General features: G+C 41.8%; 9 non-coding genes and 18 pseudogenes across 9 annotated transcripts; all 27 read right to left on the bottom strand.

Moving 5' to 3' along the window:
- Nucleotides 1-3,346: 3,346 nt before the first annotated feature.
- Nucleotides 3,347-3,464, bottom strand: LOC125002869 (annotated as a pseudogene).
- Nucleotides 3,465-4,210: 746 nt separating this feature from the next.
- On the bottom strand, nt 4,211-4,319 carry LOC125002953 (annotated as a pseudogene).
- A 101-nt stretch (nt 4,320-4,420) lies between these two features.
- LOC125002760 lies at nt 4,421-4,529 on the bottom strand (annotated as a pseudogene).
- A 1,012-nt stretch (nt 4,530-5,541) lies between these two features.
- Nucleotides 5,542-5,655, bottom strand: LOC125002959 (annotated as a pseudogene).
- A 963-nt stretch (nt 5,656-6,618) lies between these two features.
- LOC125002533 lies at nt 6,619-6,737 on the bottom strand (annotated as a pseudogene).
- Nucleotides 6,738-6,842: 105 nt separating this feature from the next.
- LOC125002716 lies at nt 6,843-6,953 on the bottom strand (annotated as a pseudogene).
- Nucleotides 6,954-7,700: 747 nt separating this feature from the next.
- On the bottom strand, nt 7,701-7,820 carry LOC125003036. Its single transcript, XR_007111905.1, has one exon. It is a non-coding gene; the product is annotated as a 5S ribosomal RNA (ribosomal RNA).
- A 100-nt stretch (nt 7,821-7,920) lies between these two features.
- Nucleotides 7,921-8,038, bottom strand: LOC125001993 (annotated as a pseudogene).
- A 101-nt stretch (nt 8,039-8,139) lies between these two features.
- On the bottom strand, nt 8,140-8,257 carry LOC125002367 (annotated as a pseudogene).
- Nucleotides 8,258-8,355: 98 nt separating this feature from the next.
- On the bottom strand, nt 8,356-8,475 carry LOC125002507 (annotated as a pseudogene).
- Nucleotides 8,476-8,576: 101 nt separating this feature from the next.
- On the bottom strand, nt 8,577-8,695 carry LOC125001965 (annotated as a pseudogene).
- Nucleotides 8,696-11,442: 2,747 nt separating this feature from the next.
- On the bottom strand, nt 11,443-11,561 carry LOC125003084. The gene has a single exon (XR_007111952.1). It is a non-coding gene; the product is annotated as a 5S ribosomal RNA (ribosomal RNA).
- A 101-nt stretch (nt 11,562-11,662) lies between these two features.
- Nucleotides 11,663-11,781, bottom strand: LOC125001488 (annotated as a pseudogene).
- Nucleotides 11,782-11,882: 101 nt separating this feature from the next.
- On the bottom strand, nt 11,883-12,001 carry LOC125003086. Its single transcript, XR_007111954.1, has one exon. It is a non-coding gene; the product is annotated as a 5S ribosomal RNA (ribosomal RNA).
- Nucleotides 12,002-12,102: 101 nt separating this feature from the next.
- LOC125002475 lies at nt 12,103-12,221 on the bottom strand (annotated as a pseudogene).
- Nucleotides 12,222-12,324: 103 nt separating this feature from the next.
- LOC125003323 lies at nt 12,325-12,443 on the bottom strand. The gene has a single exon (XR_007112181.1). It is a non-coding gene; the product is annotated as a 5S ribosomal RNA (ribosomal RNA).
- Nucleotides 12,444-12,544: 101 nt separating this feature from the next.
- LOC125002737 lies at nt 12,545-12,663 on the bottom strand (annotated as a pseudogene).
- A 104-nt stretch (nt 12,664-12,767) lies between these two features.
- Nucleotides 12,768-12,886, bottom strand: LOC125002387. The gene has a single exon (XR_007111777.1). It is a non-coding gene; the product is annotated as a 5S ribosomal RNA (ribosomal RNA).
- Nucleotides 12,887-12,988: 102 nt separating this feature from the next.
- LOC125002681 lies at nt 12,989-13,097 on the bottom strand (annotated as a pseudogene).
- A 246-nt stretch (nt 13,098-13,343) lies between these two features.
- LOC125002349 lies at nt 13,344-13,471 on the bottom strand (annotated as a pseudogene).
- Nucleotides 13,472-13,572: 101 nt separating this feature from the next.
- LOC125002754 lies at nt 13,573-13,691 on the bottom strand. Its single transcript, XR_007111823.1, has one exon. It is a non-coding gene; the product is annotated as a 5S ribosomal RNA (ribosomal RNA).
- Nucleotides 13,692-13,794: 103 nt separating this feature from the next.
- LOC125003226 lies at nt 13,795-13,913 on the bottom strand. The gene has a single exon (XR_007112088.1). It is a non-coding gene; the product is annotated as a 5S ribosomal RNA (ribosomal RNA).
- Nucleotides 13,914-14,014: 101 nt separating this feature from the next.
- LOC125001512 lies at nt 14,015-14,133 on the bottom strand (annotated as a pseudogene).
- A 100-nt stretch (nt 14,134-14,233) lies between these two features.
- Nucleotides 14,234-14,352, bottom strand: LOC125001291. Its single transcript, XR_007111553.1, has one exon. It is a non-coding gene; the product is annotated as a 5S ribosomal RNA (ribosomal RNA).
- A 103-nt stretch (nt 14,353-14,455) lies between these two features.
- LOC125001972 lies at nt 14,456-14,575 on the bottom strand (annotated as a pseudogene).
- A 101-nt stretch (nt 14,576-14,676) lies between these two features.
- LOC125001422 lies at nt 14,677-14,795 on the bottom strand. The gene has a single exon (XR_007111678.1). It is a non-coding gene; the product is annotated as a 5S ribosomal RNA (ribosomal RNA).
- Nucleotides 14,796-14,896: 101 nt separating this feature from the next.
- Nucleotides 14,897-15,015, bottom strand: LOC125002212 (annotated as a pseudogene).
- Between the last annotated feature and the right edge of the window lie 8,226 nt (nt 15,016-23,241).

Raw genomic sequence — 23,241 nt, 5'->3', positions numbered from 1 at the left:
TTAGTTATATCTTATAATCGTATTTAGCAAACTAATTGGCCTGTAGTTTTCCAAATCTAACTTACTTCCTTTCTTTTTTATATTATTGCTATTAACACCCTCCCCCATCCTTTTCTGCACTTGCCCTGTTCTTTCCATCCCCTTGAATACATCTACCAGAATTTGCGCTACCTCATTTTTGTACGCTTTGTACCATTCGATCCCTATCCCATCACTTCCTGGACTCTTTCCACTTTTCAATCCTCCTATGGCCTCTATCACCCCCTTTCTCATTTATGTCTCTATCACACCATTCCCTATCCTCTTCACTCATTTTCCCCTTTCTACACTTTCCATCACTTCATCTATCCCTTCCTTGATCTATGTTCCCTTTCTTATAGAGATCCCCATAAAATTCTTGTACCCTTTCCAGAATCTCCACATAATCTACTATCTTCTCTCCGTTTTTGTCTTTAAATTTTCCCTTTTTATTATGTTCTATTCTGTTTTTTTTTCTCAAACCCCCCAAAAAAATATCCTGTGCACCTTTCACCTTCTAATGCATATTTTGCTTTACTTCTCAGAATCGCTCCTCTACATTTCTCCGTCTCAAACCTCTCTAACTTCATCTTTGCCTCCAAATAATTGTTTATATATAACCCCCTCATTGTCTGCTCTACTTAACTCTGCCCTCAATTTTTTTTTCAGAGCCTTTTCCTCCTTCATCATTTTCCCTTTTCTTTTCTTACTATATCTAATACTAATTTGTTTAATTAAAGTTTTTATCTTCCCTCCCATCGTTCCCCAAATGCTGCCCGTCTAGCCTTCATTTTTTTTAAATACACTCCTCTTCTCCTATTCTCTCGGTCTAGCAAATCCATAATCTGAAATCTTGTACCCTCTTCTTCAATTAATCCTGCTTTTAAAATATCCACATCCCTCCTCCTATCTCTTCTTTCTCCACCTTAATTCGAAACATGACCCCATCATGTCACTGAAGCTATTTCTTTGATGCCTTATTTTGTCGATGTACCCAATAATGCTACTTTGCACCAACACCAAATCTATTCAAACTTTGTTTTAGAACCCCATCTCTCATCTGCCTCCTTGTGTATTCTCTCTTCTCTGAGTTCTCTTCTCTCCATGCATCTATAAGCCCCTTTTCTTTCATAAGCTCGGACAGCATGTTTCTCGATCTTTCCCATCTAAATTCAACTCCCTTACCTACATCTAGACGACTACATTTTATATTTGAAGTCCCCAACTATAATACACTTCCCTGCGATTATATTTTTAAGTTCTCTAATAATGCAACACTTATCTTTTTCTATATTTGGAACGTATATATTTATTAATCTGAATTCTATTTCCTATATTTAAATTCTATCACCAAAATTCTCCCTGCCATCTCTATATACCTTTTTTAATGCCCTTCGACAACGTCCTTTTTAATCATTATTGCTCCCCCCCCTTGCGTTTCTAGCCCCATTATTAAAATTTATATAGCTCCCCTCCATTCCTCTCTCATTTCTTTAACTATGTCCCTCGTCCCAATAGTTTCTTGAATACATATAATATCGCTGCGGTATGCAAATAATAGCTCTTTATTTTTCTCTTATTTCTTAGCCCATTTGCGTTAATAGAGGTTATTGTGGCCATGAGAGCAAAACTGAATATAAATAGAAACCAAAAAGTAAACATTTAAACCAAAACTATACAATCACATACCGGATTTCGGTCCTTTTCGCTCCTCTCTTCTTTGCCCTTTCTCCGCCTTCCGCTTTGCTGAGAATCTTTGAAGGATCTTTGTCAAGTCTGGTTGTCCTTTTCCTTCCTCTCTTTCATGTCCATTTAATCGTCCTCGTCCTTTTCCCTTCATTCTCCTTTCCTTGTTTGGGCAGCAGGGTTCGGTTTCTCTCCACCCTCTCCATTTGCGTTCTTGTTGTCCGCTTCACTGGTGTTCTCCCTCCACCGACATCTTTCCACCAGTTTTCGGATCCTCCTCTTCCTCGATCCCCATGTCCTCCTCACCCTTGCTAGGACCTCTGTTTGACCTTGGGCCTCCTTCGCCGTCGTGGTTTGTTGCGTCCGTTCTCTTCCTCCACTTCCCCTCACCCATCTCCTCCTCCGTCCTTCTCCTCCCCGGCGCACTCCCGTGCGTATTGGCCACTCTCTCCGCACCTGAAACACTTGAACTCCGGCATTCTCTGAAGATTGTGTCCCGGCTTGATGCTTTTTTCTGCACACTTGGATTTGTCTATCGTGGATCACACGGAAATACTCCACGCCCCTAAATAGTTTCAAATTTAGTGGAGTATGGCAGCGATCTGACTTGCTCGTTGAATCGGACCTTTAAAAATCTCGTGCCGTCGGCAAGTCTGTGCCCGCCGGGCCCCACACGGCGTTTAATTGCCGACAGTGGCCGGACCCCCCATTCATTAAGCTTTCCATGATCGTGCTGTCCTCCAGATACACGGGTAAGTTTTAGGAAAGAGACGACCATGTCGCTGTTCATTATGTCACGTCCGATCCACTGGCACTCCCATTATTCTTATACCATCAATCAACTTTGCCTTCCCGGCACCATCCTTCATCCCTGATTTCGAATTTCTTGTCCGTCTTCATTCTACAACCTAAAATTTCCCCACACTCCTTCTTTACACCTTTCAGCAGGTCCATTACCGCGATTGATTTCGTATCTTCCACCTCCACCTCCACCGTCAGCTCCCTCTCAAACTTTTTCGTATTTACAGCCATTCCTTGCATCTGAGGGTTCATTGTATTTCCTCCCCTTGATTCATCATAATTAGTTTAAAGGGGGAAAAAAAAACAATCCCCCGAACAGCACGAAGCCCGTCGGGGAAATTACGGGGGTGAATAAGCACAAAAGATCAAATAAAACAACTATTCTTCTGATTTCAAACAAAGAACAAAAATATCACAGAGAAGTCAGGCAGTCGCTGTGCAAATTCGAAATTCCCCCGCCACTCGCAATCACCACTCCCCACGATCGGGGCGTGTTCAGGTTTGGGATGGCTGTAAGCAACGTTAACTGTCACAAACGCAGTATATATTAGTTGTCAAAATCATCATTGCATGTATTTTGATGATGTAAATGTTACCATGTCCCTTATGAAATGAAAAGCTTACAGGGACATGGTATTCCCAGGCGGTCTCCCAACCGAGTACTAACCAGACCCGACACTGCTTGCTTCCGAGATCAAACGAGATCAGGCGTGTTCAGGGTGGTTTTGGCCGTTACAACGTTAACCTGTCACAAATGCAGTAAAATATAAGTGGTCAAAATGATCATTGCATGTATTTTGATGATTTTAAATGTTACCATGTCCCCCTGATGAAAATGAAAAGCTTTCAGCACCTAGTATTCCCAGGCGGTTCTCCCACCAAGTACTAAGCAGACCCGACCGGCTTAGCTTCCGAGATCAGACGAGATCGGGCTTGTTCAGGTTGGTATGACCGTAAGCCACATCAAATGTCACTAAAGCAGTAATATAAGTGGTCAAAAAAGATCATTGCATGTATTTTGATGAAGTAAATGTTACCATGTCTCCTGATGAAAATGAAAGGCTTACAGGACCTAGTATTCCCAGGCGGTCCTCCCATCCAAGTACTAACCAGGCCCAAAGCTTCCGAGATCAGATGAGATCAGGCTTGGTCAGGTGGTCTGGCCGTAAGCAATGGTAACTGTCACAAACGCAGGATATTATAAGTGGTCAAAATGATCATTTCATGTATTTTGATGATGTAAATTTACCATGTCTCCTGATGAAAATGAAAGGGTTACAGCACCTAGCATTCCCAGGCGGTCTCCCATCCAAGTACTAACCAGGGGCCGACCGTGCTTAAACTTTCGAGATCAGACGAGATCGGGCGTGTTTGGTTGGTATGGCCGTAAGCAATGTCAAATGTCCTAAAGCAGTATATATAAGTGGTCAAAATCATCATTGCATGTATTTTGATGATGTAAATGTTACCATGTCTCCTGATGAGAAATGAAAAGCTACAGCACTTGGTATTCCCAGGCGGTCTCCCATCCAAGTACTAACCAGACCCTTAAACTTCCGAGATCAGATGAGATCAGGCGTGTTCAGGGTGGTATGGCCGTAAGCAATGGTAACTGTCACAAACGCAGTATATATAAGTGGTCAAAATCATCATTGCATGTATTTTGATGATGTAAATGTTACCATGTCTCCTGATAAGAATGAAAGGCTTACAGCACGTAGTATTCCCAGGCTGTCTCCCATCCAAGTACTAACCGGGCCCGACACTGCTTAGTTTCCGAGATCAGGCGTGTTCAGGGTGGTATGGCCGTAAGCAACGGTAACAGTCACAAACGCAGTATATATAAGTGGTCAAAATCATCATTGCATGTATTTTGGTGATGTAAATTTTACCATGTCTCCCTGATGAAAATAAAGGCTTACAGCACCTAGTATTCCCAGGGGGTCTCCCATCCAAGTACTAACCAGGGCCCCACCGTGCTTAGCTTCCGAATCAGGCGTGTTCAGGTTGGTATGGCCGTAAGCAATGTCAAATGTCCTAAAGCAGTATATATAAGTGGTCAAAATCATCATTGCATTATTTTGATGATTAAATGTTACCATGTCTCCTGATGAGAATGAAAAGGGTTACAGCACCTGGGATTCCCAGGCGGGCTCCCATCCAATACAACCCCCTACATCACCCCCCCAACCCAGGCCAGGGGCCATATGCTTAAATCCTTCCGAGATAAGGACAGAGATTCCCCGGAAGATCCCGGCCCCGGGTGTTTTAGTGGTATTGGCCGGTTAGCCAACTTAACTGTCACAAACGCAATATAAAAAGTGTCAAAATGATCATTGCATGTATTTTGATGATGTAAATGTTACATGTCTCCTGATGAAAATGAAAAGCTTACAGCACCTGGTATTCCAGGCGTCTCCCATCCAAGTACTAACCAGGCCCGACCCCTGCTAAGCTTCCGAGATCAGACAAAAATCAGGCGTGTTCCCGGTGGTATGGCCGTAAGCAACGTAAATGTAACAAAGCAGTATATATAAGTGGTAAAAAAATCATTGCATGTATTTTGATGATGTAAATGTTACCATGTCTCCTGATGAAAATGAAAAGCTTACAGCACCTGGTATTCCCAGGCGGTCTCCAAGCCAAGTACTAACCAGGCCCGACACTGCTGGATTCCGAGATTAGATAAGATCGGGCGTGTTCAGGTTTGTATGGCCGAAAACAATGTCAAATGTCACTAAAGCATATATATAAGTGCTCCCAAAAAGATCATTGCATGTATTTTTGATGATGTAAAATGTTACCATGGTCTCGTGATCAAAATAAAATTTTTACAGCACCTGGTATTCCCAGGCGGTCCCCCATCCAATACGAACCAGGCCCGACTCTGCATAGCTTCCGAGATCAGACGTGTTCAGGGGGGTATGGCCGTAAGAAACGTTAACTGTCACAAACGCATAAAATATAAGTGGGCAAACTCATCATTGCATGTATTTTGTTGATGTAAAGTTACCATGTCTCCTGATGAAAATGAAAAGCTTACAGCACCTGGAATTCCCAAGGTCTCCCATCCAAGTACTAACCAGGCCCGACTCTGCATAGCTTCCGAATAACGAGATCAGGCGTGTTCAGGTTGGTATGGCCGTAAGCAATGGTGACTGTCAAAAACGCAGTAAATAAAAGTGGTCAAATGATCATTGCATGTATTTTGATGAAGTAAATGTTACCATGTCCCTGATGAAAATGAAAGGCTTACAGCACCTAGTAAATTCCCAGGCGGTCTCCCATCCAAGTACTAACCAGGCCCAAAGCTTCCGAGATCAGATGAGATGAGCCGTGTTCAGGGTGGTATGGCCGAAGCAAAAGGTAACTGTCACAAACGCAGTATATATAAGTGGTCAAATCATCATTGCATGTTTTTGATGATGTAAATGTTACCATGTCTCCTGATGAAAATGAAAAGCTTACAGCACCTGGGATTTCCGGCGGTCTCCCATCCAAGTACTAATCAGGCCCGACCGTGCATAGCTTTCCCAGATCAGACAAGATCAGGGGTGTTCAGTGTGGTAAAGGCCGTAATCAACGTCAAATGTAACTAAAGCAGTATATATAAGTGGTAAAAATGATCATTGCATGTATTTTTATGATGTAAATGTTACCCCTGTCTCCTGATGAAAATGAAAAACTTACAGCACCCGGTATTCCCAGGCGGTCTCCAAGCCAAGTACTAAACCCGGCCCTACACGCTTTGCTTCCGAGATCAGACGAGATCAGGCGTGTTCTGGGTGGTAGGCCATAAGCAATGGTGACTGTCACAAACCAATATATATAAGTGGTCAAAATCATCATTTCATGTATTTGATGATGTAAATGTCACCCTTGTCTCCTGATGAAAATGAAAAGGGTTACAGCACCTAGTATTCCCAGGCGGGCTCCCATCCAAAATACTAACCAGGCCCAAAGCTTCGGAGATCGATGAAATCAGGCGTGTTCAGGGTGGTATGGCCGTAAGCAATGGTAACTGTCACAAACGCAGTTTATATAAGTGGTCAAAATCATCATTTCATGTATTTTGATGATGAAATGTTATCCATGTCTCCGATGAAAATGAAAGGCTTACAGCACCTAGTATTCCCAGGCGGTCTCCGATCCCAAGTACTAACCAGGCCCGACCGTGCTAAGCTTCCGAGATCAACGAGATCGGGCGTGTTCAGGTTGGTATGGCCGTAAGCAATGTCAAATGTCACTAAAGCAGAAAATATAAAGTGCTCAAAAAAGTTCATTGCATGTATTTTGATGATGTAAAAGTTAAACCCTGTCTCCTGATAAAAATGAAAAGCTTACAGCACTTGGTATTCCCAGGCGGTCTCCCATCCAAGTACTAACCACGCCCTTAGCTTCCGAGATCAGACGAGATCGGGCTTGTTCAGGTTGGTATGGCCGTAAGCAATGTCAAATGTCACTAAAGCACTATATATAAGTGGTCAAAATTATCATTGCATGTATTTTGATGACGTAATGTTTTCCATTCCCCCTGATGAGAATGAAAAGCTTACAGCGCCTGGTAATTCCCAGGCGGGCTCCCATCCAAGTACTAACCAGGCCCTACAATGCTAGCTTCCGAGATCAGACGAGATCGGCTGGTAGGCCGTAAGCAATGGTGACTGTCACAAACGCAGTAATATAAATTTGGTCAAAATCATCATTGCATGTATTTTGATGATGTAAATGTTACCATGTTTTCCTGATAAGAATGAAAGGCTTACAGCACTAGTATTCCCTGGCGGTCGCCCATCCAAGTACTAACCAACCCGACACGCTTAACTTTCCGAGATCAAACGAGATCAGCGTGTTCAGTGTGGTAATGGCCGTGAGCAACGTTAACTGTCACAAACGCATATAAAATAAGTGGTCAAAATCATCATTGCATGTATTTTGATGATGTAAATGTTACCATGTCTCCTGATCAAAATGAAAAGCTTACAGCACCTGGTATTCCCAGGCGGTCCCCCCCATCCAAGTACTACCAGGCCCGACCATGCGAGCTTCCGAGATCAACGAGATCGGGGTTGTTCAGGTTGGTATGGCCGTAAGGAACGTCAAATTCACTAAAGCAGTATAAATAAGTGATCAAAAGGATCATTGCATGTATTTTGATGATGTAAATGTTACCATGTCCCCTGATGAAAATGAAAAGCTTACAGCACCTGGTATTTCCCAGGCGGTCTCCCATCCAAGTACTAACCAGGCCCTACACTGCTTAGCTTCCGAGATCAGACGAGATCAGGCGTGTTCAGGGTGGTATGGCCGTATGCAACGTTTAAATGTCACAAACGCAGTATATATAATGATCAAAATCATCATGCATGTATTTTTATGATGTAAATGTTACCATGTCTCCTGATGAAAAAGAAAAGCTTACAGCACCTGGTATTCCCAGCAGTCTCCCATCCAAGTACTAACCAGGCCCGACCGTGCTTAGCTTCCGAAATCAGACGAGATCGGGCGTGCTCAGGTTGGGATGGCCGTAAGCAATGTCAAATGTTACTAAAGCAGTATATATAAGTGGTCAAAATCATCATTGCATGTATTTTGATGAGTAAATGTTACCATGCCTCCTGATTTAAAATGAAAGGCTTACAGCATCTAGTATTTTCAGGCGGTCTCCCATCCAAGTACTAACCAGGCCCGACACTGCTTAACTTCGGAGATCAAATGACATCAGGCGTTTTCAGGTGGTATGGCCGTAAGCAACGTTAACTGTCACAAACGCAGTATATAAATGGTCAAAATCATCATTGCATGTATTTTGATGAAAGTAATGTACCATGTCTCCTGATGAGAATGAAAAGCTTACAGCACCCGGTATTCCCAGGGGGCTCCTCCCATCCAAGTACTAACCAGGCCCTACACTGTTTAGCTCCGAGATCAGACGAGATCAGGCGTGTTCAGGATGTTATGGCCGTAAGCAATAGTGACTGTCACAAACGCAGTATATATAAGTGGTCAAAATCATCATTGCATGTATTTTGATGATGTAAATGTTACCATGTCTCCTGATGAAAATGAAAGGCTTACAGCATCTAGTATTTACAGGCGGTCTCCCATCCAAGTACTAACCAGGTACGACACTGCTTAACTTCTGAGATCAAATGAGATCAGGCGTTTTCAGGGTGGTATGGCCGTAAGTAACGTTAACTGTCACAAACGCAGTATATATAAGTGGTCAAAATCATCATTGCATGTATTTTTGTTTTTGAGCTGAAGCTTCTACAATGATACAGTCTGCCAGGAAGTAGAGTCAGAATGTAACAGGTAGATATGAATCAGAGAGAAAAACAAGGCGACCCGTACAACCAGGGTTTGGGTGTGATTTGTGTTTAAACTGAACACTGCCTGAGATTGGCTTATCGTGAAAGGCCTACTGCACCTTAGCCAATCACCATCACCTATGCAGACGTCGCAGCTGTTTCAGCATGTCAATTTCAGCATGTCAATTTCAGCATGTCAATTTCAACTTTTGCCTGTCTGAAAATTGCCGGACGGCTCTTCTTGACTTTGACGCCGACTTTCTCGTTGGTTTTTGCAGCATTTGGTAACAAATTCAAAGCTGCCCTCTCTGAGGAAAGATTTGCACTTTCAGGCAATTTCCCAGAGTGCTCCCTAACTGAGATATTCAGCTCTTTTGCTGTTTTGTTGGTTGCCATTGATGCTTGTTATTCGGGAAATGTTTTGTAAAACTTTGGACGAAAATCAATGAACCATGCTCTACTCAAGTGTGTTCGTTGTCTTGCTTGCAGTCAATTTGTAACTCTGAGAAGCACTAAAGAATGTACAGATCCACAGAGGCTTGTACAAAACAAACTTTCAGTAAGATCAAAGGCAAAGATTCTATGCCATCATGGCCAAAGGAAAAGATTTGATGAAAGGACAGAATTCTATGACATCATGAAGGAAAACATTCTATGGCACATTCTATGTAAATTTTGTGAGGAGTGCGCTAGGAAGAGAGAGTGTGGGAAAGATTTTCCAAATTTCTTCTGTTTTCTGTGATCATTTTCTTTTCTCCCACTCTGGTTGTGTTTTCATTTAGGTTACTCGATCAAAGTTTTCATTAACACCTTTCAATTTTGAGTGTCACATAGTGAGATCTATAACACTGCCGTCCCATGGTACTATTGATATGATAATATATGTCGTCAGATTTTGGCATGAGCAACCAAAATCACCACTACCACTCTTCTACCAACTGTATCAGTATTAGTGAAAAATAGTAGTAGATGTAATTATTTTTGTACCTTTAACATATTTACTTTTATATAGTTTCTCTCCTTTGGTTTTGGTTTGTTTTATCATTTTGCATTGTCTGTAAAACTTCATTTCTCCACGGGGAATAACGTAAAATAGTCCTGCCTTATCTCTAATTCAAGATTCAAGTGATTCAGTACATCTAATGACAACTAACTGGGGTCTTTTTTATTTTCATAGATCACTCTTTTATACATGTCTCATAAAAAGTCCAGCATTAGAGCATAAACACTCAAATATGTTAAGGTTTTGACTCTTCGGCTATAGTTGTAGTTGTACAACTATTTAACGCTGTACCAGTTGGCAGCATCACAACGTGCTGAACCGGTTAGCCTGTTCCAAGACAAACAGAAAACTTACAGCAATAAAAATGACAACACAACTACAGCCAGTAAAACTGTTCTTAATTGCTTGCCTAGGTAAACAAAGGTTAAATAAAAATAAAATATAACATACATACAGACACATTCTGACACATTGAAATTGGCCGTTAGCACGTTAACTTAGCCCGTAGTTAGCTCCCCACTCAACCGTATGCTAACGACCACGTTATCTCCACTGGCCTCGTTTTATTTCGGCGTCAGTTCAAATTGTGGACAACAGCAAATTGATGCAAAATACAAGCAAGTTAGGAAAACACTTGTCAATATTTCTAATGACAAATCTCGACAGCACACGTCGGCTACCACCTCAGACGTTGGGGTTTGCTGTTTTGCCCGAAAGAAACGCAAAAACAGAACTAATTTACATAATACTTCCATCATTGTGTAGTAAATTTCCCCAAGTAGCGCTGTTGATAGGTTCCAGCTAGACCATTATGTACCTCAGAGGGAAATACGATAAAGAATCAGCCGGACATGATTAAACTACACGTGACACAAACATATTGATTATACAATGTGGATGAGGCTTAAACAAACCTTTACACACAGTTATGGGAGCATGTTGGTCTAATTTTTGTGTATTGTTTTCGCGCACGTACAGACGCACGTGAGACTACATGCGCGTACATGGAGTAACGTTACATCCATACGTAGTTCCGTGCATGCTCACGCACATACAAAAGAAACGATGGATGAAACAGGGCGATGACGTCATGGGATGTCTTCCTTTGATGATGTCCTCAATTGTTTTCCTTTGATGATGAAAGTCATGAAATGTTTTCCTTTGATCATGATGGCATAGAATCTTTGCCCTTTGATCTTATTGAAAGGTTGTTTTATACAAACCAAGGTGGGTTGTAGATTCTGTTAGTCTTTCAAACTGAAAGCAAGCGAGATAATTAAACACGGGCGTCTTACGAGGTGGTATGGTGTCAGTCACAAAAGCGATACATATAAGTGGTCAAAATCAATATTGCATGTATAATGATGATGGAAATGTTCCTGTGTCCCCTGATGAAAATGAAAGGCTTACAGGACCTGGTATTCCCGGGCAGCCTCCCATTCAAGTACTAACCACGCCTGACCCTGCTAAACTTCCGAGATCAGATGACACTGGGTATGTTCAGTGTGGTATGCCCTTAAGCCATTTTGTTAGTCACAAAAGCAGTATATATAAGTTATCAAAATGATCATTGCATGTATTTTGATGATGTAAATGTTACCATGTCTCCTGATGAGAATGAAAAGCTTACAGCACCTGGTACTCCAAGGCGGTCTCCCATCCAAGTACTAACCAGGCCCTACACTGCTTAGCTTCCGAAATCAGACGAGATCAGGCGTGTTCAGGGTGGTATGGCCGTAAGCAATGTCAGCTGTCACAAACGCAGTATATATAAGTGGTCAAAATCATCATTGCATGTATTTTGATGATGTAAATGTTACCATGTCTCCTGATGAAAATAAAAAGCTTTCAGCACCTGGTATTCCCAGGCGGTCTCCCATCCAAGTACGAACCAGGCCCGACCATGCTTAGCTTCCGAGATCAGACGAGATCGGGATTGTTCAGGTTGGTATGGCCGTAAGCGAAGGCAAACGTCTCTAAAGCAGTATATATAAGTGATCAAAATGATCATTGCATGTATTTTGATGATCTAAATGTTACCATGTCTCCTGATGAGAATGAAAAGCTTACAGCACCTGGTATTCCCAGGCGGTCTCCCTTCCAAGTACTAACCAGGCCCGACACTGCTTAGCTTCCGAGATCAGACGAGATCAGGCGTGTTCAGGTTGGTATGGCCGTAAGCAACTGTAACTGTCACAAATGCAGTATATATAAGTGGTCAAAATCATAATTGCATTTATTTTGATGAGCTAAATGTTACCATGTCTCCTGATGAAAATGAAAGGCTTTCAGCACCTAGAATTCCCAGGCGGTCTCCCATCCAAGTACAAACCAGGCCCGACCGTGCTTTGCTTCCGATATCAGAAAAGATCGGGCTTGTTCAGGTTGGTATGGCCGTAAGCAACGTCAAATGTCACTAAAGCAGTATATATATAAGTGATCAAAATGATCATTGCATGTATTTTGATGATGTAAATGTTACCATGTCTCCTGATGAGAATGAAAAGCTTACAGCACCTGGTATTCCCAGGCGGTCTCCCATCCAAGTACAAACCAGGCCCTACACTGCTTAGCTTCCGAGATCAGACGAGATCAGGCGTGTTCAGGGTGGTATGGCCGTAAGCAATGGTAACTGTCACAAACGCAGTATATATAAGTGGACAAAATCATGATTGCATGTATTTTGATGATGTAAATGTTACCATGTCTCCTGATGAAAATGAAAAGCTTACGGCACCTGGTATTCCAAGGCGTTCTCCTATCCAAGTACTAACCAGACCCGACACTGCTTGGTTTCCGAGATCAAACGAGAGCAGGCGTGTTCAGGGTGGTATGGCCGTTAGCAACTTTAAAACTGTCACAAACGCAGTATATATAAGTGGTCAAAATCATCATTGCATGTATTTTGATGATGTAAATGTTTACCATGTCTCCTGATGAAAATGAAAAGCTTACAGCACCTGGTATTCCCAGGCGGTCTCCCATCCAAGTACTAACCAGGCCCGACCATGCTTAACTTCCAAGATCAGACGAGATCAGGCGTGTCCAGGGTGGTATGGCCGTAAGTAATGGTAACTGTCACAAACGCAGAAATATATAAGTGCTCAGAATCATCATTGCATGTATTTTGATGATGTCAATGTTACCATGTCTCCTGATGAGAATGAAAAGCTTAAAGCACCTGGCATTCCCAGGCGGTCTCCCATCCAAGTGCTAACCAGGCCCTACACTGCTTAGCTTCCGAGATCAGGCGTGTTCAGGGTGGTATGGCTGCAAGCAACTTTAACTGTCACAAAAGCAGTACATATAAGTGGTCAAAATCAATATTGCATGTATTATGATGATGAAAATGTCCCTGTGTCCCCTGATGAAAATGAAAGGCTTACAGGACCTGGGCGTGTTCAGGTTTGTTTGGCCGTAAGCAATGTCAAACATCACTAAAGCAGTATATATAAGTGGCCAAAATGATCATTGCATGTATTTTGATGATATAAATGTTACCATGTCTCCTGATGAGAATGAAAAGCTTACAGCACCTGGTATTCCCAGGCGGTCTCCCATCCTAATACTAACCAGGCCAGTCCATGCTTAGCTTCCGAGATCAGACGAGATCAGGAGAGATCAGGCGTGTTCAGGTGGTATGGCCGTAAGCAACGTTAACTGTCACAAACGCAATATATAGAAGTGGTCAAAATGATCATTGCATGTATTTTGATGATGTAAATGTTATCATGTCTCCTGATGAAAATGAAAAGCTTACAGCACCTGGTATTCCCAGGCGGTCTCCCATCCAAGTACTAACCAGGCCCGACACTGCTTAGCTTCCGAGATCAGACGAGATCAGGCGTGTTCAGGGTGGTATGGCCGTAAGCAACGGTAACTGTCACAAACGCAGTATATATAAGTGGTCAAAATCATCATTGCATGTATTTTGATGATGTAAATGTTCCCAAATGTCTCCTGATGAAAATGAAAGGCTTACAGCACCTGGTATTCCCAGGCGGTCTCCCATCCAAGTACTAACCAGGCCCGACACTGCTTAGCTTCCGAGATTAGCCGAGATCAGGCGTGTTCAGGGTGGTATGGCCGTAAGCAACGGTAACTGTCACAAACGCAGTATATATAAGTGGTCAAAATCATCATTGCATGTATTTTGATGATGTAAATGTTACCATGTCTCCTGATGAAAATTAAAGGCTTACAGCACCTAGAATTCCCAGGCGGTCTCCCATCCAAGTACTAACCAGGCCTGACCGTGCTTAGCTTCCGAGATCAGACGAGATCGGGGTTGTTCAGGTTGGTATGGCCGTAAGCAAAGTCAAATGTCACTAAAGCAGTAAAATAAGTGATCAAAATGATCATTGCATGTATTTTGATGATGTAAATGTTACCATGTCTCCTGATGAAAATGAAAAGCTTACAGCACCTGGTATTCCCAGGCGGTCTCCCATCCAAGTACTAACCAGGCCCGACCATGCTTCGCTTCCGAGATCAGACGAGATCGGGATTGTTCGGGTTGGTATGGCCGTAAGCAACGGCAAATGTCACTAAAGCAGTATAAATATAAGTGATCAAAATGATCATTGCATGTATTTTGATGATGTAAATGTTACCATGTCTCCTGATGAAAATGAAAGGCTTACAGCACCTAGAATTCCCAGGCGGTCTCCCATTCCAAGTACTAACGAGGCCCGACCGTGCTTAGCTTCCGAGATCAGACGAGATCGGGCTTGTTCAGGTTGGTATGGCCGTAAACAACGTCACATGTCACTAAAGCAGTATATATAAGTGATCAAAATGATCATTGCATGTATTTTGATGATGTAAATGTTACCATGTCTCCTTATGAAAATGAAAACCTTACAGCACCTGGTTTTCCCAGGCGGTCTCCCATCCAAGTACTAACCAGGTCCTACACTGCTTAGCTTCCGAGATCAGACGAGATCAGGCGTGTTCAGTGTGGTATGGCCGTAAGCAATGGTACCTGTCACAAACGCAGTATATATAATTGGTCAAAATGATCATTGCATGTATTTTGATGATGTAAATGTTACCATGTCTCCTGATGAAAATGAAAAGGTTACAGCACCTGGTATACCCAGGCGGTCTCCCATCCAAGTACTAACCAGGCCTGACCGTGCTTTCCTTCCGATATCAGACGAGATCAGGCGTGTTAAGGGTGGTATGGCCGTAAGCAATGGCAACTGTCACAAACGCAGTATATATACAGGTGCTGGCCAGTAAATTAGAATATCATCAAAAAGTTGAATTATTTCAGTAATTCCATTCAAAAGGTGAAACTTGTATACTGTATACTTTCCTTCCACACATAGTGATATATTTCAAGTGTTTATTCATTTTCATTTTTATTATTACAACTGACAGCTAATGAAAACACCAAATTCAGTATCTCAGAAAATTAGAATATTCTGAAAAGGCTCAATATAGAAGACACCTGGTGCCACACTAATCAGCTGATTAACTCAAAACGCCTGCAAAGGCCTTTAAAAGGTTCCTCAGTCTTGTTCTGAAGGCTCCACAATCATGGGGAAGACTTCTGACTTAACAGTTGTCCAAAAGACGACCATTGACACCTTGTACAAGGAGGGCAAGACACAAAAGTTGATTGCTAAAGAAGCTGGCTGTTCGCAGAGCTCTGTGTCCAAGCACATTAACAGACAGGCGAAGGGACGGAAAAAATGTGGTAGAAAAAAGTGTACAAGCTCTAGGGATAACCGCACCCTGCAGAGAATTGTGACGACAAACCCATTCAAAAATGTGGGGGAGATCCACAAAGAGTGGACTGCAGCTGGAGTCAGCGCTTCAAGAACCACCACGAAGAGACGCATGAAAGACATGGGATTCAGCTGTCGCATTCCGTGTGTCAAGCCACTCTTGAACAAGAAACAGCGTAAGAAGCGTCTCGCCTGGGCCAAGGACTGGACTGCTGCTGAGTGGTCCAAAGTTATGTTTTCTGATGAAAGCAAATTTTGCATTTCCTTTGGAAATCAAGGACCCAGAGTCTGGAGGAAGAGCGGAGAAGCACAGAATCCACGTTGCATGAGGTCCAGTGTAAAGTTTCCACCGTCAGTGATGGTGTGGGGTGCCATGTCATCTGCCGGTGTTGGCCCACTCTGTTTCCTGAAGTCCAAGGTCAATGCAGCTGTCTACCAGGAAGTTTTAGAGCACTTGATGCTTCCTGCTGCTGACCAACTTTATGGAGATGCAGATTTCACTTTTCAACAGGACTTGGCACCTGCACACAGTGCCAAAACCACCAGTACCTGGTTCAAGGACCATGGTATCCCTGTCCTTGATTGGCCAGCAAAACTCGCCTGACCTTAACCCCATAGAAAATCTATGGGGTATTGTGAAGCGGAAGATGCAATGCGCTAGACCCAACAATGCAGAGGAGCTGAAGACGACTATCAGAGCAACCTGGGCTCTCATAACACCTGAGCAGTGCCACAGACTGATCGAGTCCATGCCACGCCGCATTAATGCAGTGATTGAGGCAAAAGGAGCCCCGACTAAGTATTGAGTGCTATACATGCGCATGCTTTTCATGTTCATTCTTTTCAGTTGGCCAACATTTCTAAAAAAAACATTTTTTTCATTGGCCTTGTCAGAATATTCTAATTTTCTGAGATACTGAATTTGGTGTTTTCATTAGCTGTCAGTTGTAATAATAAAAATGAAAATGAATAAACACTTGAAATATATCACTATGTGTGGAAGGAAAGTATACAGTATACAAGTTTCACCTTTTGAATGGAATTACTGAAATAATTCAACTTTTTGATGATATTCTAATTTACTGGCCAGCACCTGTAAGTGGTCAAAATCATCATTGCATGTATTTTGATGATGTAAATGTGACCATGTCTCCTGATGAAAATGAAAGGCTTACAGCACCTAGTATTCCCAGGCGGTCTCCCATCCAAGTACTAACCAGGCCCGACCGTGCTTAGCTTCCGAGATCAGACGAGATCGGGCGTGTTCTTTTTTTTTTTTTTTTTTCTTTTTATTAGTCTTCAATCACAAATTTACACGTCACGTCAACTTTTGCACATAGATCAGAAAAGAAACAAACCTATCATAGTTCTCATGAATGTATCAAAAGAAAAATCAAACAATCAAACTAAATAAAAAGTACAAATCCAACTCTCACCAATTCAATAAAACTTCTCCCTTTTCGCCATCACAAATAAACTTATTCCCACTCATGAAAAATTCTCTCACCTCCTCTCCCCCATACTTGCAGTTCAGTTCAATATCTCTTTTCATTATTGTCTTAAACAAATCTTTAATTTGTACATTTCTCCCTTCAAAATGAGCATAATTCCTTCTATATACAACCGCCAATCTGGCATGGCTCAAAGTGTAGTTAATTAACCAAAAATTCACAGTCTTTTCTTTTCAAGTAAACCAAACAGAAAGAGCTTCCTCCACCCCTCCTTCAGCTCTGATCCCAAGTCGCCAATGTTCCTCAAAAGTTTTTTCAGGAAATCAAAGAAATCAACTAACTCAAAACAATCTAAAAAAAAGTGCAAAAAACTCTCATGGCCACTTTTACATACATCACACATTGCACTTACAGCATTATTTATTTTATGAAACACCACATTCGTATATATTCTGTTATGTTTTATAAGGAAATCGTTATTTTCACACTCTATACTGTTATATTTTATGTTCCCATTCAACCATATCTTCTTAACATCCAAATCATTGAACACGCCAGCCCAAACTTTCTCTGCTGCTGGCTCTTTTATCACATCAGCTATTAACCATTCATATACCTTTTTCAACTTCACATTTTCAAAGAGGCATTTCTTCTCTTTTTCAATCACATACATCTTGGGTGTACGCTTGTCTTGCTTAATCACACAGTCTCTTTTAATAATGTTTGTCCATTCCAGAGGTATACTACTTTTAATCCGCTCATATATTCGGCTGACTTTTTCTTTGCTTTCCATACCATCTAAATCATTCACAGAATCATAAATACAATTCAATCTCAAAAACCCCGGGATGACCTCATAAATAATATCCTTGACTTGTTTAATATTTGCCACCATGAATTGTGGCTCATACAGACTTTTATTATTATATTTAAATTTCTCATTGAGAAACAAGGGTAGGTTAACAAACATTTGCAACCCATCACACTCATATTCTACTTTTGGTAGAAATTTTCTCCACGCTTCAAACACCTCCCTGTAAAACTCTGGGATTTTAACTGTCATTGATTGTTTGAAACCCATAAACAAACCATTAGTCACCTATCCCACCCACTTCATCCACATATTTCCTTAAAAACTCCTTCCATCCATAGTTCAATCCACGCTCCATGTATTTTTGGATCGTTCTTACTCTTATTGCCGTTCTTTTCATTTCCAAATCAATGAGCTTCAGCCCACCCTCTCTCTTCTTCCTATCAAAGTTTTTTGTGCAATTTTCACCCCTTTCCCCTCCCATATAAAGTCACAAATAGTTTTGTTTAACACATTCATAACCCACTCTGGCATGTCTAACACTCTCATCACATATACACAAACTGAGAATAACAAATTATTCACCACCATCACTTTTCCTTTCAGTTTAAGTTTTCTCCCCCTCCATAGTGTACATACTGTTTTTATCTTATTAATCACTCCAGTCCATGTCTCATCTCTAGCCTCTTTGCTTGCCACCCCCAGACACACTCCCAACACCTTCATGTATTTCTCCTCCACCTTTAAGCCCATTTCTATCCTCTCTATATCACCAATGTACATGATCTCTGATTTAGTTTTGTTGATTTTGGCTCCTGATGCCCGTCCATATTTTTCTATTATCTGTAGCAACCCTTTTCACACTGTTGTTGTCCCTGACCGTAATAGTTTGTGTCGTCTGCATATTGATTGATGACACAGGTCCCTCCATAGGGCAACTGAACACCTTTCACCTCCTGGTCAGTTTGATCAGCATCGCCAGGGGCTCAACAACTATTGCATACAGTAGTGCTGACAGGGGACATCCCTGTCTCACTGATCTCTCCACATCGAAAAGGTTTGTCAAGACACCGTTTACCTTCACTCGGCTCTTGGCACTGTCATACAGCCTCTTTAACCCATCCCACCATCCTCTCCCCGAACCCAACTTTCTCCAGTACTCTAAACAGGAATCTGTGGTCTACTCTATCAAAGGCCTTATTCCAATCTATTCCCAGCACTACTCCCCCTTTCCCATCCTCTTTCATGTGTTCTATTGAATCTCTGATTGTGGCTATTGTGTCTGCTATGTCTCTTCCGGGTATGCTGTAACTCTGCGTGTTCTGTACTATGTTCCCTATCACTCCCTTCATCCTATTTGCCAGGACTTTAGTTAGTATCTTATAATCTGTATTTAGCAAACTAATTGGCCTGTAGTTTTCCAAATCTAACCTACTTCCTTTCTTTTTGTATATTATTGCTATTACACACCCTCCCCCATCCTATTCTGCACTTGCCCTGTTCTTTCCATCCCCTTGAATACATCTACCAGAATTTGCGCTACCTCATTTTTGTACGCTTTGTACCATTCGATCCCTATCCCATCACTTCCTGGACTCTTTCCACTTTTCAATCCTCCTATGGCCTCTATCACCTCCTTCTCATTTATGTCTCTATCACACCATTCCCTATCCTCTTCACTCAGTTTCCTTTCTACACTTTCCATCACTTCATCTATGCTTCCTTGATCTATGTCCCCTTTCTTATAGAGTTCCCCATAAAATTCTTGTACCCTCTCCAAAATCTCCACATAATCTACTATCTTCTCTCCGTTTTTGTCATTAATTTCCTTTATGTATGTTCTATTCTGTTTTCTTTTCTCTAACCCCAAAAATATCCTGTGCACCTTTCACCTTCTAATGCATATTTTGCTTTACTTCTCAGAATCGCTCCTCTACATTTCTCCGTCTCAAACCTCTCTAACTTCATCTTTGCCTCCAAATAATTGTTTATATTATAACCCTCCTCATTGTCTGCTCACTTAACTCTGCCCTCATTTTTGTTTCAGAGCCTTTTCCTCCTTCATCATTTTCCCTTTTCTTTTCTTACTATATCTAATACTAATTTGTTTAATTAAAGTTTTTATCTTCTCCCATCGTTCCCCTATGCTGTCGTCTAGCCTGTCATTTTCTTTATACACTCCTCTTCTCCTATTCTCTCGGTCTAGCAAATCCATAATCTGTATCTTGTACTCCTCTTCTTCAATTAATCCTGCGTTTAATATCCACATCCCTCCTCCTATCTCTTCTTTCTCCACCTTAATTCGAAACATGACCCCATCATGGTCACTGAAGCTATTTCTTTGATGCCTTATTTTGTCGATGTACCCAATAATGCTACTTTGCACCAACACCAAATCTATTCTACTTTGTTTTAGAACCCCATCTCTCATCTGCCTCCTTGTGTATTCTCTCTTCTCTTCTCTCCATGCATCTATAAGCCCCTTTTCTTTCATCAGCTCGGACAGCATGTTTCTCGATCTTTCCCATCTAAATTCAACTCCCTTACCTACATCTAGACGACTACATTTTATATTGAAGTCCCCAACTATAATACACTTCCCTGCGATTATATTTTTAAGTTCTCTAATAATGCAACACTTATCTTTTTTAATCACTTATTTATTAATCTGAATTCTATTTCTCTATATTTAAATTCTATCACCAAAATTCTCCCTGTCTCATCTCTATATACCTCTTTTATGTCTTCGACAACGTCCTTTTTAATCATTATTGCTACCCCCCTTGCGTTTCTAGCCCCATTATTATAATATATAGCTCCCCTCCATTCCTCTCTCATTTCTTTAACTATGTCCTCGTCCCAATTAGTTTCTTGAATACATATAATATCGCTGCGGTATGCAAATAATAGCTCTTTTATTTTTCTCTTATTTCTTAGCCCATTTGCGTTAATAGAGGTTATGTGGCCATAAGAAACAAAACTGAATATAAATAGAAACCAAAAAGTAAACATTTAAACCAAAACTATACAATCACATACCGGAATTTCGGTCCTTTTCGCTCCTCTCTTTCTTTGTCTTTCTCCGCCTTCCGCTTTGCTGAGAATCTTTGAAAGATCTTTGTCAAGTCTGGTTGTCCGTTCTCTTCCTCTCTTTCATGTCCATTTAATCGTCCCTCGGTCCTTTTCTTCATTCTCCTTTCCTTGTTTGGCAGCAGGGTTCGGTTTCTCTCCACCCTCTCCATTTGCGTTCTTGTTGTCCGCTCCACTGGTGTTCTCCGCTCCACCGACATCCTTTCCACCAGTTTTTCGGATCCTCCTCTTCCTCGATCCCCATGTCCTCCTCACTCTTGTCTAGGGACCTCTGTTTGACCTTGGCCTCCTTCGCCGTCGTGGTTGTTGCGTCCGTTCTCTTCCTCCGCTTCCTCACCCATCTCCTCCTCCGTCCTTCTCCTCTCGGCGCACTCCCGTGCGTAGTGGCCACTCTCTCCGCACCTGAAACACTTGAACTCCGGGCATTCTCTGAAGATGTGTCCCGGCTTGATGCATTTTCTGCACACTTGGATTTGTCTATCGTGGATCACACGGAAATACTCCACGCCCCTCATAGTTTCAAATTTAGTGGAGTATGGCAGCGATCTGACTTGCTTGTTGAATCGGACCTTTAAAAAATCTCGTGCCGTCGGCAATGTCTGTGCCCGGCCACACACGGCGTTTAATTGCCGACAGTGGCCGGACCCCCCATTCATTAAGTCTTTCCATGATCGTGCTGTCCTCCAGATACACGGGTAAGTTTAGGAAAGAGACGACCATGTCGCTGTTCATTATGTCACGTCCGATCACTGGCACTCCATTTATTCTTATACCATCAATCAACTTTGCCTTCCCGGCACCATCCTTCATCGTGATTTCGAATTTCTTGTCCGTCTTCATTCTACAACCTAAAATTTCCCCACACTCCTTCTTTACACCTTTCAGCAGGTCCATTACCGCGATTGATTTCGTATCTTCCACCTCCACCTCCACCGTCAGCTCCCTCTCAAACTTTTTCGTATTTACAGCCATTCCTTGCATCTGAGGGTTCATTGTATCTTCCTCCCCTTGATTCATCATTATAAGTTTAGGCGGAAAAAAAAAAACAATCCCCCGAACAGCCCGAGAGCCGTCGGGGAAATTACGGGGACGATAAGCACAAAAGATCAAATAAAACAACTATTCTTCTGATTTCAAACAAAGAACAAAAATATCACAGAGAAGTCAGGCAGTCGCTGTGCAAATTCGAAATTCGCAGCCACTCGCAATCACCACTCCCACTATCGGGCGTGTTCAGTTTGGTATGGCCGTAAGCAATGTCAAATGTCACTAAAGCAGTATATATATAAGTGATCAAAATCATCATTGCATGAATTTTTGTTTTTGAGCTGAAGCTTCGACAATGATACAGTCTGCCAGGAAGTAGAGTCAGAATGTAACAGGTAGATATGAATCAGAGACAAAAACAAGGCGATATGGTCCAACCAGGTTTGGATGTGATTTGTGTTTAAACTGAACACTGCCTGAGATTGGCTTATCGTGAAAGGCCTACTGCACCTTAGCCAATCATCATCACCTATGCGGACGTCGCAGCTGTTTCAGCATGTCAATTTCAGCATGTCAATTTCAGCATATCAATTTCAACTTTTGCCTGTCTGAAAATTGCCGGACGGCTCTTGTTGACTTTGACGCCGACTTTCTCGTTGGTTTTTGCAGCATTTGGTAACAAATTCAAAGCCGCCCTCTCTGAGGAAAGATTGCACTTTCAGGCAATTTCCCAGAGTGCTCCCTACTGAGATATTCAGCTCTTTTGCTGTTTTGTTGGTTGCCATTGATGCTTGTTATTCGGGAAATGTTTTGTAAAACTTTGGACGAAAATCAATGAACCATGCTCTATTCAAGTGTGTTCGTTGTCTTGCTTGCAGTCAATTTGTAACTCTGAGAAGCACTAAAGAATGTACAGATCCACAGAGGCTTGTACAAAACAAACTTTCAGTAAGATCAAAGGCAAAAGATTCTATGCCATCATGGCCAAAGGAAAAGATTTGATGAAAGGACAGAATTCTATGACATCATGAAGGAAAACATTCTATGGCACATTCTATGTAAAATTTGTGAGGAGTGCGCTAGGAAGAGAGAGTGTGGGAAAGATTTTCCAAATTTCTTCTGTTTTCTGTGATCATTTTCTTTTCTCCCACTCTGGTTGTGTTTTCATTTAGGTTCCTCGATCAAAGTTTTCATTAACACCTTTCAATCTTGAGTGTCACATAGTGAGATCTATAACACTGCCGTCCGATGGTACTATTGATATGATAATATATGTCGTCAGATTTTGGCATGAGCAATCAAAATCACCACTACATCTTCTACAACTGTATCATATTAGTGAAAAATA

This window comes from Mugil cephalus, chromosome 23 (genome assembly GCF_022458985.1).
Source record: "Mugil cephalus isolate CIBA_MC_2020 chromosome 23, CIBA_Mcephalus_1.1, whole genome shotgun sequence".
Taxonomy (NCBI): Eukaryota; Metazoa; Chordata; class Actinopteri; order Mugiliformes; family Mugilidae; genus Mugil; species Mugil cephalus.
This window is presented reverse-complemented; position numbering and strand designations above follow the sequence as displayed.